The sequence below is a fragment of the Dasypus novemcinctus genome, chromosome 21, assembly GCF_030445035.2.
Source record: "Dasypus novemcinctus isolate mDasNov1 chromosome 21, mDasNov1.1.hap2, whole genome shotgun sequence".
NCBI lineage: Eukaryota > Metazoa > Chordata > Mammalia > Cingulata > Dasypodidae > Dasypus > Dasypus novemcinctus.
The window spans coordinates 79,050,973-79,069,884 of NC_080693.1; the positions used below are offsets into that span (position 1 = coordinate 79,050,973).

At 44.6% G+C, this 18,912-nt stretch overlaps 1 long non-coding RNA gene across 1 annotated transcript; it reads right to left on the reverse strand.

Moving 5' to 3' along the window:
* Nucleotides 1–593: 593 nt before the first annotated feature.
* Nucleotides 594–15,117, reverse strand: LOC131275091 (uncharacterized). The gene is made up of 3 exons (XR_009182532.2): nt 9,917–15,117; nt 7,369–7,440; nt 594–808 (listed from the first exon to the last, which is right to left on the reverse strand). It is a non-coding gene; the product is annotated as an uncharacterized lncRNA (long non-coding RNA).
* Between the last annotated feature and the right edge of the window lie 3,795 nt (nt 15,118–18,912).

The following is an 18,912-nucleotide window of genomic DNA, read 5'->3' on the forward strand; positions in this document are numbered from 1 at the left end:
GGTAGTTCCAGTTAGGATCAGCCTCTGAACTGCCACGACTCCTACCGCATATTGCTGGGGCTGCTGGGCAGCCATCCCATCGGTGCACCCCTGGGCTGCTTCCCGAATGCGGCGTTTTTCTTCAGGGGTGCAGCACGAGACTAGTATAACATGCACGTCTCCCCATGTTAGCTCAAAATTAAGGGGTAACTTCTGGATTTCCTCAGTAAACTTATCTGATCTTCTGAAAATTGCCCCAACTGTTCCTTGCACTGAGTTAAATCTGTCATGGAGAAGGGAACATGGACTCTAATCGTTCCTGCTTCTCCATTTGCTGCTTCCCTTATTGGGTAGAGGCCGTCTTTGCATTCCCTGTTAGGGTGGAAAGATCCTCCACTTCTAGTGACACCCACTGGGTAGCTATAGGCATGAGGCGTGGAAGCAGAGGCTGGAGGGGGGAACTGAGGAGGGGATCATCTAAGCTATCACCCTCCCTTTTAGGGAGTGGTTTCACTTCCCAAGCATAACATAACTTGCAAGATCCACTTAACCTCGTATCCTGATATAAAACCATAAAAAGCTGAATATATGAAAACTCTGATTGCTTTCTCTCCTTCTTACACAGAAGGTCTATTTGCAAAACACAGTCATAATTTAGAGTACCATTTACAGGCCAGTTTTGGCCACCTTCAAGGCTATACTGTGGCCATGCAGTGTTGCAGAAGACCAGTTTCTCCTTCTTCAACCCTTCGGTTGGTAGGATTGTCCAGTCACGAGAACACACCCCAATGGAGAGTCTGCTGGTATGCTAGAGGTTGCACCCATTATTCTAGGAAGAATGAGAAGCACTTTTTAGTCGCCCATTCTGGCATCCCAGGATTCTAGTCTGACTAAATTCACCGTTCCACATAATTTGGAGCTGAAGCCCTGTCTCAGCATCCTGAGAATATTTCTTTTCAGGGCATCAGTGGCCCATAAGCATCCTTGTGGGCAGGTCTTGGGAGTATCTGATTCTGGATATCAGATAAATGGACCCAAGCTGACTAGGAGGCCTGAGCAGTGGCCTCAAATCAAAGCACCTGAGAACATTTGTCCCAGGAGATATTTGGCTGCTCTCTGAATGGATGGGCCCAAGGAATGGGGGCCATTCAGTTTCCTGCTCTGGTTCTCAGCACCCCTACTTTTCAGGGTTCGAGACTGACCCAAACAGAAGTTCCTGAGTTAAATCTCAGGAAAGGTTTAGGTGCTCTCTGATTCCTGCCACCCCAGGAAATCAGAGAGCCCCTGCCGCTGAGGATACCTGGGGCAGCCTGGACTTGATATAGGCCAAATTGATTTCCAACCTGAAGCTGCCAAGTCAAATTGTGCTTCTTCCTCCTATCCTTCCAGAATTATTAAGCACAGCCTTAGTTCTGACTTTACTGTCTGATAAGTTTTCCAGTTAAACCAGTTATTAACAGACCATTAAGTAATTAGAGGTTAATTGTACAAAGTTAATGGACTCTGGGGTCCTAAGCAATAGCTTCCCTGCTAAAGAAACGCACTTTCCACAAGAACTTTATTTTCACAGTTTTTAAAACAGACCAAATCCTCCTAACACAAACTTGCAAAAAGAGATTCAGCTAAAAAATTAAAATATGGGTAAAGGTTAGAAATTGCAAGGGTAATCTGGCCACATGGCCACCCTGGGGAAAACTCCCACGGCATCCTTTTTTTTTTTTTATTACATTCAGAAAATATGAGGTCCCCATATACCCCCCACTCCCGTCACCCCACTACTCCCCCCATAGCAACAATCTCCTCCATCATCATGAGACATTCATTGCATTTGGTGAATACATCTCTGAGCACCACTGCACCTCATGGTCAATGGTCCACATCATAGCCCACACTCTCCCAAGTTCCATCCGGTGGGCCATGGGAGGAAATACGATGTCCAGTAATTGTCCCTGCAGCACCACCCAGGACAACTCCAAGTCCCGAAAACGCCTCCACATCTCATCTCTTCCTCCCATTCCCCACACCCAGCAGCCACCATGACCACTTTCTCCACACCAATGCCACATTTTCGTCGATTACTAATCACAATAGTTCATGAATAGAATATCAGTAAGTCCACTCTAATCCATATTCTATTCCTCCATCTTGTGGACTTTGGATTGGTTGTGTCCACTCTACATCTATATCAAGAGGGGGCTTAGATTCCACATGGATGCTGGATGCAATCCACCTGCTTTCAGTTGTAGGCACTCTTGGCTCCATGGTGTGGTGGTTGACATTCTTCAAAGCTATGTTGGTTGAGTGGGGTAAGTCCAATAAACCAGAGTGTAGTAGCTGAAGTCTGCTGAGGCTCAGGGCCTGGCTATCAAATGGTGAGTTCAGAGATTCAGCTCCTCTGGGTATGTATTAAACCCCAGCACCAACTACAGTTCTGGTAAACATAACAGGAGAAGCTTGTGAAAAAAGATCACATCTGAGTCTAGCTCCATCACACAGAAACACCAACTCCAAAGTAGGGCCAACTGACATGGCACTGAACTCCATCTGCCATGACCATAGAACCTGTGGGTCTCTGTAGCCCTCAGAAGAACCAATACCCAGGGTTGTATCTACTTTATCTGTCTCTGGGACTCTGCTCAGGTGTGCATTAGGGCGACCCCTCTGATAACCTCCCAGCTTTTTTTGGAGACTCATAGCCATATAAACTCATTTGTTCTTTCCATTTCCCCCTTGATTCAGGTCAAAAAGCATTTTTAACTCCTGGTATTATATGTAGACTGAACTATTCTGCTGGTCCAAGTTGACCCTTGTATTTAAGGTTATTTTCTAGTTACATCATCAGCTGGTACTTGGTAATAATCCCTCGGTGCCAGGGAGGTTCATCCCCGGGATAGATTTGAAGGGAGAAATAGAAGGTTCCACATTAATAGTAGGAGAATTCAATATAGCACTTTCAATAATGGATAGAACATCTAGACAGAAAATCAATAAGGAAATAAATAAAAGACTTGAGTGATACTATAAACCAATGAGCTCTAACAGACACATATATATAGAACACTTCATGGAACAACAGCAGAATACATGTTCTTCTCAAGAGCATATGGATCCTTGTCTAGGATAGATCATTTGTTAGGTCACAAAACAAGTCTTAATAAATTTTAAAGAATGAAATCATGCAGAGTATCTACTCCAACCACAATGGAATAAACCTAAAGATCAATTGCAGAGAGGGAAATGGAAAATTCACAAATATGCAGAAATTAATAAACTCTTAACCAATGGATCAAAGAAGAAATCACCAGGGAAATTAGGAAATCTCTTGAGACAAGTGAAAAGGAAAATACAACATACCCAAACTTATGGACTGCAATAAAGGCAGTATTCAGAGGGAAATTTATAGCTGTAAATGCTGGAAAAGTAGGCCAACTAAACCCAAACCGAGCAGAAGGAAGTAAATCGTGAACATGTGAATGGAGAGAAATGAAATAAAGAGTAGACAAATAACAGAAAGACTTAATGAAGCCAAAGGTTGCTACTTTGAAAAAGAAGAGCAAAGTTGGAGGACTCCTACTTCCTGATATCAGAACTTAATACAAAGCTACAGTAATCAAAACGGTGTGGTACTGGCATAAGGACAGGCATATGACCAGTGGAAAAGAACTGAGATTTCAGAATTAAACCCTCACATCTATGAGTCACTGATTTTTTTTAAATTGAAAAATGAGAGAAAGGGAAAGTACACACCCAAGACATGGGTGCAGGTATGCTCCAGGCAAGAAACGCACAATGTGGGGCCCCAGGGTAGACCTTTATAAGGCCTTTCCTCCTCCTCCTTTCCCATATTAAGGAAGAATCTCAGCTGTCTGCTGTCCAGATTGGTTGCCTTTCTACCATGGTGACTCATGGATTTTTGACAAGGATGCCAAGTTCACTCAATAGGGAAAGAATAGTCTCTTCAGTAAAAGGTTCTGGGATCACTGGAGATGCACTTGCAAAAAATGAAAGTGGACCTTTACACCATATACAAAAATTAACTCAAAATATATCAAAGACCTACATCTAAGAACTAAAACCATACAAGTCCTGGAAGAAACCGAGGAATATCTTGAGGACTTTGTGTTGGGTAATGGATTCTTAGACTTTATACTGAAAGCATGAGCAACAAAAGAAAAAAATAGATAAATTGGAATTAATGAAGTTTATAAACTTTGGTGTATCAAAGGACAAGTGAAAGGACAACTTCCAGAAAAGGAGAAAATATTTGGAAACCATATATCTGATAAGGGTTTACTATCCAGGATATATGAAAAAACCTTTTACAATGTAATAAGAAAAGGACAAATAACCAATTTTAAAAAAAGGACCAAGGACTTGAATAGACATTTCTCAAAACAAGATATACAAGTGGTCAAAAAGCACATGAAAAGAAGCTCAACATCATTATCCATTAGGGAAATGCAAATCAAAATCACAATGTACCACTTCATACCCACTAGAATGCCTATTTTTTTAAAATGGAAAATAACGAGTTTTGGCAGAGATGCAGAGAAAGAGGAATGCTTGAGCATTGTTGGTGGGAATGTAAAATAGTGCTGTCTCTGTGGAAAACAGTTTGGCGGTTCCTCAGAAAATTAAGTATAAAATTTCCATATGACCTGGCAATCCCATTTTCTAGGTATATACCCCAAAGAACTGAAAGCAGGAACTTGGAAAGAATCTGTACACGGATGTTCATAGCTGCATTAATCACAAGAGCCAAAAGGCGAAAGCAGTCCAAGCGCTCATCAGTGGATGAATAGATAAACAAAATGTGTTAACAATATACAATGGAAGGTGAAGAAGGTCAACCACCACACCAGGGAGCCAAGAGTGCCTACAACTGAAAGCAGAATTGCATCCAGCATCCATGTGGAATCTAAGCCCCCTCTTGATACAGATGTGGAGTGGACACAACCATTCCAAGGTCCACAGGATGAAGGAATAGAGTATGGATTAGAGTGGACTTACTGATATTCTATTCATGAACTATTGTGATTAGTAATTGAAGAAATGTGGCATTGGTGTGGAGAAAGTAGCCATGGTGGCTGCTGGGGGTAGGGAGTGGGAAGAAGAGATGTGATGTGGGGGCGTTTTCGGGACTTGGAGGTGTCCTGGGTGGTGCTGCAAGAACAGTTACTGGACATTGTATGTCCTCCCATGGCCCACTGGATGGACTGTGGGAGAGTGTGGGCTATTGTGTGGACCATTGACCATGAGGTGCAGCGGTGCTCAGAGATGTATTCACCAAGTGCAATAATTGTCTCATGATGATGGGGGAGGTTATTGTTATGGGGAGAAGAGTGAGGGGAGGCGGTGGGGGGGATAGGGGGACCTCATATTTTTTTAATGTAACACTAAAAAAATAAATAGACCAAAAAAATGTAAAAAAAAAAACCCATACAATGGAATGTTATCCAGCCATAAAAACAAAGGATGTTCTGATACATGCTACACCATGAATGAACCTTGAAGGCATCATGCTGAGTGAAATAAGCCAGACACAAAAGGACAAATATTGTATGGTCTCATTGACATGAAATAACTATAGTATGCAAATTCATAGTGATAGAAGTGGATTTCAGGGTACAAGGGGTAGGCATGGAGGTGGAGAACAGGGACTTAATGCTTAATGGGTACAAAGGTTCTATATGGGATGATGGAGAAGTTTTGGTAATGGATGGTCGTGATAGTATAGCACAACATTATGAATACAATCAACACCACTGAATTGTGTATTTGAATGTGAGTAAAACAGGAAATGTTATGTTGTATATATGCTATGGCAATAAAGATGAAAATAAAATATAATTTAAAGATATTTAAACTCATAATTATGAGAATACTGATTTAGATGGCATCACTTTTATTAACCCATCAGGTCAGGAAAAGGATGGAGACTATAAAGTGGTGGAAGATACTCAGCTAAGATGGAGTTGAAGAAGGACAACCACCACACCACGGAGCCTAGAGTGATTACAACTGAAAGTGGGAGGATTGCATCCAGCATCCATGTGGAATCTGAGCCTCCTCGTGACATAGAGATGCAATGGACACGACCAATCCAATGTCCACATAGAAGAGGTGGCATTGGATTGGGAAAAGTGGACATGGTGGCTGATGGGTATGGGGAAAGGCAGGAAGAGATGAGAGGTGGAGGCGTCTTTGGGACATGGAGCTGCCCTGGATGGCGCTTCAGAGGCAATCACTGGACATTGTAAATCCTCACAGGGCCCACTGGATGGAATGGAGGAGAGTATGGGCCATGATGTGGACCATTGACTATGAGGTGCAGAGGTGCCCAAAGATGTACTTACCAAATCCAATGGATGTGTCATGATGATGGGAATGAGTGTTGCTGGGGGGGGGGGGGAGAGGTGGGGTGGGGGGGGGGGTTGAATGGGACCTCACAGATATATTTTTAATGTAATATTATTACAAAGTCAATAAAAAAAATAAAATAAAATAAAATAAAAATCTCTGCAAAAAAGGATTAGTTCCCGTAAGTAAAAAAAATAAATAAATAAATAAAAATAAAGTGGTGGAAGAGTGGGGAAATGAATGTTGCCCTGTCCTGATGATTGGAGTGTGTGTTGGTACGTTTTTTTGGAGAGCAACTAAAATTTTATATTTACATAGTCTTCACCCAACAATTTCATTCCCGGGTGTCTATTCTCCAGAAACACTTGCCCATGTTCACAAAGAAGTACGTAAAGGATGTTCATTGCAGCAATGCCCATCATAAGGCTACTGGACACACTGTAAACATCCGTCAATATGGTAATCATTAAATAAGCTGTGATACAGCAATACTATGGAATACTATGCAGGAATTTAAATGAATGGGGTAACTCTCTGTAGACTGGAAAGGAAAGAAATCTAAGACATCAGGAAGTGAAAGAATCAAGTTGCCGGATGGTACAGTTTATATAGGGAAGAGAAAAAACTGCATAATGAACCTATTGTAAATATGTATGTAGGCAAATGCATGACAGAAGGTCTGGAAAGACATAAACCAAACTCAGAGTAACAGTATTTCAGGGGTGGGGGATTAAGAGCTGAAGAGGATTTTTACTATACCTGTTATTTCATTTGTATACATTGAGAATATAATCATCTGTTACTTGTATAATGAAAAACAAATTTAAATGGCCTCTTTCTTATTTTGAAGATGGTCTACCATATTTATTTGTAAAATAACCATTAAGTTGCCATCAGTAGAGGTCGATTTTGGATATAGAGGAGGGAAAATACCTTTTCTCAGAGGTATGGACCTCAAAACTCTGGACCAAGAAAGGTCTTACAATGCAATTAGTTTTCTGTAGTCACATTTGGAGAGAATATACTCACAGTTTCTTAGCCCAACGATATCCCTTCCATATATTTTCATCAATGTAAGAAATAGAGTTTCCTTGAAAATTTCTGTGAAGAAACACATTTCATATCCTTGAATAAGTAGGAAAAGAATGAAAAGACTAAGTGTAAAGAATCATGGCAATCTCATGGGAAATAATTTAAAAGCAGAAAACACCAGCTTTCCAATTTCTACAGTGGTCAGCTTCCAAATTTGCACAATTAATAAAGAAATACTATGGGATCAGTGGCACAAATGATAGAGCCATCTCCTCAGAAACTTTACTATTAGCCCAATTTCTTCTCCTTTGTCATTATAAACAAGTAAGTATAAAGAAACCACATGCCAGGAAACACCAAAACTTTGGCTAAGTGCCCTCTGCTCACACCTTTCCAGGTATCGGGAGGGCAAGGGCAATTAGAAATTGGAGAGATTATGTGTTGATGCCTAAAGATCTCTTAGACATATTGCTCAGAGAAAGTGCAAATCATTGAGCAAGGAGTCTAGTATTACCTAATTAGGGGGAAAAGTACATAAGAATACATATACGTATGTCAATGCAAAGGAAAGACATCTGTAGGAAGGACACACAGAAAATGGTAACATGAGTCATCTTACGTGTGGTATGGGGGAAGGCAGGAACGGGAAGAAGGGGCAGAGGAACTTTCACTTTCACTTATCCCACATACTTGTGACTTTTTTTTTAATGCAGTGGACTATATCTATGAATGACACATGTCGAAGAGAAGTTTAAATGCCCGAGGTTCAGTTGTGACCACTAACTCCATGGAGGACTTTGAATCTTTACCTTTAGCTCTGTTCTCTTCCTTCAGCAACAACTTATCTACTCAGTTTATAAAATCAAAGAGGTGACACATTGTTTTTCGGGATGTCAGAAATAAGTCATGTTATATGTTATAGATATTTGGTTTGCAAGTTCACAACTATTATACACTTATTGTTTATATACGTTTATGTGTGAGTGATATATTTCAATAAATTTAAAAAAAAAAAGAAAGAAAGAAGTCAAAACAGACACTTGTCTGCCCATCTGCCCAGTGGACCCTTGCACTCAATCAGGAGCCTTCTTGTTGCTTTATGCTCACCTATAGAAGAAGCCTAAAGCTGAACTCATGTCCCTCAAGCTGGCTCTCCTTCCTGACAGCGATATTTCCATCTGCTGATTCACGATCATTCTCCTAATTATCCACTGGAGTCATATTTGTTCTGTTTTGTTTTGTTTCATATTTGGTTTTTCTTCTTCCTGTTTACCCTGTCCGCAACTCCTAGAGTTAATCACCAAACACTGTCCATTCTCCCTTTATAGTTTCTTTTCATTCCTACCACAACCACTTTGATTCAACTCATTCTCATTTATTCTTAGCTTTTACTAGAACTTTCTACTTGGTCTCCCCAAATCAAGATTTCTTCTCTCTAGATTGTTCTACATATCGATTTAAAAATAATCTTCCTATTTTAATAATTTCTCTTACATGAAAACATTCAATAGCTCTATATCTTGAAGCATAACTTTCAAACCCCTATAGCTGATACTCAATATTTTTCATAATCTTATCTTTCATTGCTTCCTATCCCAACTCTGCAGCCAGATTAGTCTACTAAATTCTGATCATCCTTCAGCCTTAGCCTAGTTATACTCCCTATTTTTCTGTTTACCAAATCTTAGCCCCTCTTTAAGCCCAAGCCAAGGTTTTACCTTGTACCTGCAGGATTTTTTTACCTGCACACCATGGTGATTACAGATTTTGGTGAATTACAGCATCTATGGTCTGCATCTATTTTAGTATATCACTTCCCTTTTTATGCCTATTCCCTTTCTTCTCACCTATCATTGTCAGGTTCCTGAGACAATGTCTTATGCTTCTGTGGCTCCCGCAGTACCTAGCGCTGGGTTGGGCACTAACAGGTGCTATATATAGAAAGTCAGGGACAAAGACAAGGTTTGAGCATTACCGAGTGATCGAATATTAATAATAGCTAACATTCACATTTATGTAAGGTATATGATATATTACATGTATTAACTCATTTAAATCATGCCACAATCCTATGAGATAGTAACTACTATCATCTCAATTTTGCAGCTAAGGAAACTGCATCACAGGGTTCAATAACTCGCCCAGGGTTACAAAGCTGATAAATGAGAGAGCTGGGTACAAACCCAGGCAGCCTGACTTCAGAATTTCTGCTCTTAACCACTTTGTTGTATCATTAGCAATGAGGTGGGGAAAGGGACATGCTTCTGTAAGAGGATGGAGCAAAAAGGGGAGTAGAGCAGAGATTAAGGCATGAAATGGGATGCTAAAAATTATGGGTAAGGAAAAGAATAAAGGCAATCACAACTGCAGAACTGGACAAAGGGGCACAATAATAAGAAGGAGAGTTGCAAAGAAAAGATAGAAATAGACAGTTAAGCCAATGTCGGTTGGGGAGATGAAGCAGGCCCAAGAAGACCTTGAAGAGGCTGCTATGTCTGCTTAAGAGGCAGAGTGTGGAGGCCAGAAGAAGAAAGGCAATTCTTACAAGATGGTGAAGGTGCCGTTGTAGGTGCTGGGCTCTAGCACAGGGACTCTGTGGAGCCTCTGCTGCAGGCTCAAGCCAGCACAGGCCAGCGTCTCATCTTTGCAGATAGAGAGCTTACAGATGTTGATGGTCGTGGTGACATTCTGTCCATGTTGCACAGTTAAACCCATATACGCCTTTTCTGGGCTGGGAGACTGTTGCTGATGCACAGTTAAACACATCTGTGTCTGTTCTGGAGGGTAATTTGCAGTGACAGTCTCTTCCTGTTGCATAGGTAAACCTGTCCATGCCTGTTCTGGGGGGTAATTTGTAGCAAAAGTCTGTTCCTGATGTGTAGGTAAACCTGTCCATGCCTGTTCAAGGGGGGGGGGGGTAATTTGTAGAATGCACTGATGAATATAGTGTAGATGGAGGGACAACACCTGCTTCAGATGACCTTGGGTGCTGAGTGATGGAATGCTCTATATCCAAAGGTTGAATTATAGTCAGGTCCGGATGCAGAGTCTGAACCTGGTTTGGAGGAGGAAGTTCTACCCCAGGCAGGGAATAGGAATGTTCAACCTCCATTATGGGTTCTGGAGTTATGGTGACCTCCAGGTCCTTTGGTTTAAGTGTGACACTGGGCAAGTTTGGATTTGAATGCTGAACTTGATCCTGCTTGGTTGGAGGAGGTTCAACCTCTGTATTGGGTTCTAGAATTATGGTAAGTTCCAGATCCACAGGTTTAACTGTGACTGCAGTCAGGTTTGGATTCTGAACCTGAATCTGGTCTGAAGGTGGAAGTCACCTGAAGGTGTGTTGGAGGAGCTGTAGTCTTCTGCAGGGCAGTAGAATGTTCAATTTCTGTAGTAGGTTCTGGATTTATGGTAAGCTTCAGATCTGAAGGCTGAACCGTGACACTGGACAAGCTTGATTGCTGAGCTTGCGCCTTACTTGTAGGCAGAACTGTCTGCTCCTGAAAAACTAGAGGTTGCATTTCTGTCTCCTTCGAAAGTCCTGGAGGCTGAGTTTGCGACTCCTGCTTGGTTGGAGAAGGTGCAGTCTCCATAGTGGGTTCTGGAGTTGCAGGAAGCTCCACGTCAACAGGTTTAACTGTGACTTCTGTCAGGTTTGCATGGTGAGCCTGAACCTGAAATGAAGGTGGAGGGGTCAACTCAGGGGGCTTTGGAGAAGAAACTGTAGTTTTGTGCAGGGTTGTAGAATATTCAACTGCCTTACTGGTCTCTGGAGTTATGGAAAACTCCAAATCCACAGGTCTCAGTGTGGCTTCTGTCAGGTTTGGATGCTGAGCATGAACCTGGTCTAAAGGTGGAGGAGTCATCTCAGGAAGCCTGAAAAAGGAGCTTTAGTTTTGTGTGGAGCTGTAGAGTATCCAACCTCCTTAGTGGGTTCTGAAGTTCTAACTTCCTCAGGAGGATATGCAGGAGGTGCTAGGGTTACCTGCTGAAACAAAGAAGATTCCACAATCTCTGGAAACTCTGAAGTCTGAGCTGGGGTCTCCTGCTGAATTGGAGAAGATACCATCTCCTTAGAAGGCTCTGCAGGCTGAGCTGAGATCAACTGTTGGACAGGAAATGGTTCCTCTTTCTCAGTGGGCTCTGGAAGGTGACCTGGGGCCTCTGCAGGACTGGAGAAGGTTCTACTTCCTTAGGGGGCTCTGGAAATGGAGCCGAGGGTTTCTGCTGGCCCAGAGGAGGTTCATTCTCCTTCAGGGGTTCTGGAGTCTGAGCAGGGGCAACTTGCTGAACTGGAGGAAATTCAATTTCTTTAGGGGGCTCGGGAATTATGGTAGGCTCCAGATCCACAGGTTTAACTGTGAATGGATGCTGAGCCTCATCCTAACTTTGAGGTGAAATTGTCACCTCTTGATGCACTGGATGTTAAGCTATACTGTTTGTAGCAGGCTCTGGAAACTGAACTGGAGACTCCTGCTGGACTGGAGAAGGTCCAATCTCTATAGAATTTTCTGTAGGCAAAGATAGAGACTCCTGCTGGGTTGCAGAATGTTTCACCTCCTCAGCAGGCTCTGGAGGAAAAGCTAGAGTTACATATTGAACTGGAGAAGGCCCACCTTCCTCAGTAGGCTCTGGAGTTATTGTAACCTGAATATCCACAGGTTTAAGGGTGACACTGGGCAAGTTTGAATGTTGAGCTTCACCCTAACCAAGAGGCTGAAGAGTCACCACCTGATCCTTTTGTGGCTCTGGGGGTTGATCCTGAGACTCCTGATGGACCTGCTGAGTTGGGGAAGGTGCTATCTCCTTAGGGGACTCCAGAGACTGAGGCGGTACTACCTGCTGGACTAGAGATGGTTCAAACTACTCAGGGGGCTCTGGAGACTGAGCTGGTGTTATGGTAAGTTGCAGATCCACCGGTTTAACTGTGACATTGGGGAATACTGGATGCTGAGCTTGAATGTGACCTGGAGGTAAAATTTCCATCTCATGAGGCTCTGGAGGTTGAGCTGGAGTCTCAACCTGGGCTGGGGAAGTTTCAACCTCAGTGGGCTCTGGAGCATAAAAGTAAGACTCCTGCTGGATTGGAGATGGTTCAACTTCCTTGAGGGGTGTTGGAGGCTAAGCCTGAGACTCCTGTTGGTTTGGAAAATGTTATTCTCCCTTAGTGGGCTTCAGAGGTGAGGTATGAGCCTCTTGACAGGCAAAAGTTCACCTTCCTTGAGGGGAACGGGGGGCTGAGCTGGTGTCACCTGTTGTACTGTAGATGGTTCTACTGTCTCAGGGGGCTCTGGAGGGTAACCTGGGGCCTCTTGGTGTACTGGAGAAGGTTCACTCTCCTTAGGAGGCTCTGGTGGCTGAGCTAGGACTTCCTGCTGGGTCATAGGTGTTACAACCTCTGTAGTGGCATCAGAGCCACAGGCTTAACTATAACATTGGGCAATTTTACATGCTAAGGCTGATGCACACCTGGAGGGTAAACTGTCATCTCATGATGCAGTCCAGGGTGAGTTGTAACCTCATTAGGGGCCACTGGTGGCTGAAATGGGGACTCTGGCTGGCCTGGAGAAGCTCTGAGCTCCTCATTGTGTTTTATAGGCTGAATTGTGGAATCCTGCTGGATTGTGGATATTCAGCTTCTGCAGGAGGTTCTGGAGGCTGAGCTGGAGCCTCCTGCTGCATTAGTGATAGCTCCAATTCCCCTGTAGGCTCTGAAAGCTGAACTGACTCCTCCTGTTGATCTGGAGAGGGTTTATCCTCCTTAGGAGGCTCTGGAGGGTGAGTTGGAAGCTTTAGTGGTAGACCTAGGGCCTCCTGCGGGGTTGTAGAAGAAATCTCCTCAGAGGTATCTGCAGGGTGAGCAGGGACCTCCTGCTGGCCTGTGGAAGGTCCACCTTCTTCTGAATGCTCTAGAGGTTGAGGTGGGCCTTCCTGTAGGATTGGAGAAGGTTCAGCTTCTTCAGGGGGTGTTGGTGGTTGACCCGGGGTCTCCTGCTGGCTTAGAGAAGGTTCAGCCTCTTTAGTGGGCTCTGGAATTATGGTAACCTGTAGATCCCCAGTTCCAAGTGTATCACTTGGCAAGTTTGAGTAATTAGCTGGACCTGACCTGGAGCTGGTGTTTGAGTTATAACCCCCATAAGGGGCTCTGGACCTGTACTCTCCTGCTTGAGTGGAGAAGGTTCAACTTCTTCAGGTAGCTGCAGAGACTGAGCTGAGGCCTCTTGTGGACCTGGAGCAGTTTCAACCTGTTCAGCAGGCTCCAGAGGCTGAGCTGATGTTTCCTGCTCTACTGGAGAAGATTCCACCTGTTTAGACAGCTCTGATTGTTGAGCTGGGGCTTCTTTTTGGGTTGGAGAAGGTCCATTTCCTCAGAGGGCTCTGGAAGTTGAGCTGGGCCTTCTTGCTGGCCTGGAGAAAGTTCACGTCATAAACGAGCTCTGGATGCTGAGCTGGGACCTCCTGCTCTGTTGAACTTCCAGCACTAGTGGCTTCTGGAGTTATGGTAAGCTGTAGATCTACAGGTTTAAGTGTGACACTGGGAAAGTTTGAAAAATGAGCTTCATCCAGATCTGGATGTTTAACAGTCACCACAAGATTCCCTGGTAGTTGATGTACAGCCTCCTTTTCAGGCTCTGGAGGCTGAGCTCGGGCCTCTGGCCAGAATGGAGGAGGTTCAGCCTCCTCATGGGCCTCCAAGGGCTGTGCTGGCACATCCAGCTGGACTGGAGGAAGTTCAGCCTCCTCAGGGGCCTCCAAGGGCTGTGCTGGCGTATCCAGCTGGACTGCAGGAGGTTCAGCCTCCTCAGGGGCCTCCAAGGGCTGTGCTGGGGCATCCAGCTGGACTGGAGGAGGTTCAGCCTCCTCAGGGGCCTCCAAGTGCTGTGCTGGGGCATCCAGCTGGACTGGAGGAGGTTCAGGCTCCTCATGGGCCTCCAAGGGCTGTGCTGGGGCATCCAGCTGGACCGGAGGAGGTTCAGGCTCCCTATAGGCTTCCAAGGGCTGTGCTAGGGTCTCCGGCTGGCCTGCAGTAGGTTCAGCCCCTCCAGGGGTGTCTGAGGGCTGGGCTGGGTTCTCCTTCTGGGCTGGAGTTGGTTCTATTTTCTCAGGGGGCTCTGGATGCTGAGCTGGGGCTTCCTGTTTGGTTTGAGATTGTTCTAGCTCCTCAGCAGGCTCTGGATGCTGAGTTAGGATTTCCCACTCATGTGGGGAAAGTTCAGCCTTTCAAGGGACTCCGAAAGCTCATCTAAGTTCTCTAGAAAGTCCAGAGGTAGGCTGTCTGGAGGAATAGCTAGGGCCTGATTCTGAATCCAATCTAGCACTGGATCTGTCTCTAGGAGCTTTTGATGGTGTTAGGTTATCATTCAGATCCAGAAGTGGAAGAGCAAACTGATCAGGCCCTGGGGGCAGCTCTAGAGCTGAATCTGTGTCCAAGAGTGGAACCAAAGGCTCAGTGAACTGCTGAGGTCGGGCCAACATAGGGGCCAGAGCCGAGGATCCCAAGTAGTCAAAGTCTCCTGGCTTAGGTGGGGGTGTAAGCACACGGGGTGGTTCAGGTGGGAGACTGGGGGAGGGTGTAGACCCGGGCTCAGTGGGCCCCGGAGGGTGGGAGGTCACCTGGACTGGGTCCAGGGAGGACCCAGAGCCTGAGCTGCCCGGACCAGGAGCCGCAGCGGATGCAGCGTGAGGAGCTGTGGTGCCCAGGGGCGCAGCCAGGACATGACTGCGGAGGCTCAGGGCTGCAGCGACCCATGCCAGTGGGGCCCCGGCGCCGCGCTCAGAGCGGGGAGTCGAGCCATTACCGCAGCCTGTGAGGTGCGCGCACCTTAGTAACCACGTGCCCCTCCCCCACCTCGCGACTCACCTTTATGACACCTTTGTCACGCCAGCTTTATTTAGCTCGGGCTGTGGTCCGCTCCACACCAGCGTGAGCCCTTGTCCTAGAAGCACTATGGCTTAAGGATCCCTTCCCCCAAGTGGAGTCACCTGCTGCCCTGTCTTGTCTCCGCTGTGAGGCAGGATTTGGGCCAGACCGTGGTTCCCCCACCAACACCCCAACTCTAACTCGAGTAGCGTGAGCAGGGACGGAGGCAGTGCTTGCCAAGAAAGCAACGGAGCACAGTCTCTCTCTTTTTTTTTTAAGATTTATTTTTTAATAATTTATCTCTCCCTCCCCACCCCACCCCACCCACCCCCGTTGTCTGCCCTCTGTGTCCTTGCTATGTGTTCCTTTGTGTCTGCTTGCATGTCAGCAGCACTGGGAATCTGTGTCTCTTTTTTGTTGTGTCATCAGCTCTTGGTGTGTGCGGCTCCACGCCTGGACAGGCTGGGCATTTTTTGTGTGGTGCAGCTCTCCCTGCAGGGCGCACTCCTTGCGCGTGGGGCTCCCCTAGTGGGGGACCCCCTGCGTGGCACCCCCTGCGTGGCAGAGTACTCCTTGTGCACATCAGCACTGCGCCGTGGGCCAGCTCACCACACAGGTCAGCAGGCCCTGGGTTTGAACCCTGGACCTCCCATGTGGTAGGCGGACGCTCTCTCGGTTGAGCCAAATCCGCCTCTGCTAGTCTGTTTCTGGCAGCCTTAACTCTTCCTCCTCCAAGCTGAAATCGGAAAGACATTCTTCCTCGCCTTGGCTGTACTGTTTCCAAGGAAAGTAACTGACCTGCAAAATGAGCACCTTTTAATGTAGCAATTTCTCAGTAGTCTCTTTATTCCACATTTGATTATTAATCCACTCTATAATAAAATGGTAGGGGCCACCACTAATTAGTGATGACTCCAAAATTTCTGTAGGAATGGTTTTGGGAGATGGGCAATTGAGTCTAGGAGAGTGCACAGCATTTTACATTGGCAAAGGAAAACTTCCCCAATCCCATCTTTGCTTAACACAGCCATTAATCTAGAAAAGGTTAACCCCACTTTACAGAGGTCTACCTTCCATATGCATATGGAGAAGACACTTAGGGTGATAAAATCAGCAAATCATTTTTTTTTAATACTACTACTAGCACCTCAGTTATTTACTTTACAGCCCTTCTTATAATCATTGTATTTTGTTTATTAGCTAGTGCAACTCCTAGCAGGTAAATTCCAAGATAGAAGGGGTTTCATCTTATTTCCAGGGCCTAGCACATGGCTTGGCAAATAGTTATGACTTCAAATGAATCAAATGAATTCATTTCCAGATTGACTTCATTTAGGGATGGATCTTTGGTTATACTCAGGTGTCTGAAATCGTTATATCTCAATATTGAGTCCCTTTCTTTCATTTCACAGGAGTCTAGACTTCTTAAAGTCCAGTCTTGGATAAGCTTGGAAGTTTCCTTGACTGGTTTTATTTAAATTGAATTAAAGTAATGATTTTACATGGAAAAATCTTCAAATACTTTTCCAGAACAGAAGCACCTTCTCTTTCTCTGCTTTCTCCCCTTCCAAATAAAACTTCACAAGTCTGGGGTAAGTTAAAAAATCAACACTTCAGCCCCCAAACTAAGTTTCCATTGACATATAAACATATTTTCCTGCTCCTTTTTTTCTTATATTAAAGAAAGCATCCCATAGGTAGTAAATAATGAGCATTTTCTTTTAGAAATGACTGGCACTTTAACCTCTAATTAAGAGAATTCCTATAATTGAGTTACAAAAAAAGTTTCTTCAGCAAAACATTTCATTTCATAGAAGATACATGCGAGAGGCTAAGAGCTAGGTAATATACCTTATTTGAAAGGATTAAGTTTTCAAAAGTATGGCATAATCACACTTAAGGCGAAACTTACTTTGTTCCCAAACCTCTGGGATCCTGTTTGAAGGGAGTTCTAAAAGGCCTGTGTTGAAGCAGCCAAGCATCCCTAAGTCCTGGAAGGGAAAACTAAGTCCTCTCCTGGGTCCACTACTGTAAGAGTACTCTGGGGTCCTCAACCCTGCCCTCCAAATTTCAAATAAGGGGTCAGAGCCAAATGCCGGGGCTTCAGGAAAAGCTCAGAATACCTTGCACTCAGAAGCAGTTTCAGAGTTTCACATTTCCCTAAGGATGAGAGAGAGCTGACTGTGCATATTGGAGTCTTCCAAATCCTGCTGGTTGTTGTGAATTATACTATTTATATAACCCTTGATCTTTTATGTATCCACATACTTGAACTAAATCCTGTAGTTCTTCCTCGGTTCTGGCACCTATGATCTCTTCACTGGGTCTGTATTCCAGAGCTATTTTACCACTTTCTGAAAAAAATTAAAGGATCAATACATAATTATTCTTATTCTAAAACTTTCTGTATACAATGGAAACACCCAATAATAATGCATTATTTGGTTGTGTTTTGTTTTGTTTTGTTTTTGACGTACCAGGGCTGGGGATTGAACCTGGGACCTCGATTGTGGGAAGCTGGCACTTAACTACCAAACCACATTGGCTCCCCTGAGCTGACCTTTTGTCTGCTTGCTGTTTGTTTTATCTTTTTAGGAGGCACTGGGGACAGAACCCGGCGCCTGCCATGAAGGAAGCAGGCGCTCAACCACTTGAGCCACATCCACTCCCCTATGCATCCTTTTGATTTCTAAAAGCAGAAGAGCATCTTTCCTAGAAGTTTCCTCATTTCACACTTGTTTTTTTTCCCCTCCCTGAGATGGCTCTCTTGTCTGTCTACTTGTTGTCCTCTCGCTGTGTCTGCTTGTTTTCTCTACTTGCTGTGCCCACTCATATTCTTTAGGAGGCACTGGGAACTGAAATGGGACCTCCCATGCAGGAGGCAAGTGTTCAGCTACTTGGGCCATATCAGCTCCCTGCTTGCTGCATTGGCTCATTGTATCTACTCGTCTTCTTCTGGAGGCACCAGGAACTGAACCTGGGACCTCCCATGTGGGAGGCGGACACCCAACTGCTTGAGCCACATCCACTCCCCTTCACGTTTGTTTTTTATGATAACCAATGCATTAAACATAGGAGCTAAGTTAGGAATGACATAGGAAGTAAAAACTGGGAAACAAAAATGTTCAATCATATGATTAAATAGTCAGGCATTAGGTAGGGGTCAAGTTCAAAACAACTGGGAAAGAAATCATTGGACTAGAGCAGACACTTCATATTATAAGCCAGGGGCAAGTATATTCACTGGGAACCAAGTCTACCAGAACAGTGAAGAAAGCTCTGGAGAGAGAGAGAGCATTTGAGCACTTTATTGGCCAAAACTGGCCCAATGTACTTCATAGACAAAACAACTTTCCTAAAGGCAAACTAAAGCCACAAGTCTTTTTAGTCTAAGGAGTTGAATGTGTACAAGGGATACCTTAGCATATTAGAGAGAGAGAACACAATCATTCGGTTTGGTTGTTACTCAGAGTTGTTACTCAGAGCTGACAGTTGATGGAGACTCTACCTGAAGACCTGGGAAGTGAGAACGTCACTGGAACGGCTGCCTAGGCTGGGAAGCTGAGACCAATCCAGGGCCACCTCTTAAAGCAAATCAGGTTTTCTGATGACTTGGCTAAGATTTTGCACTCTCTAAGCCTGCAGGAGCGATGAAGCAGGAGCTATGAAGCAGGGGACCT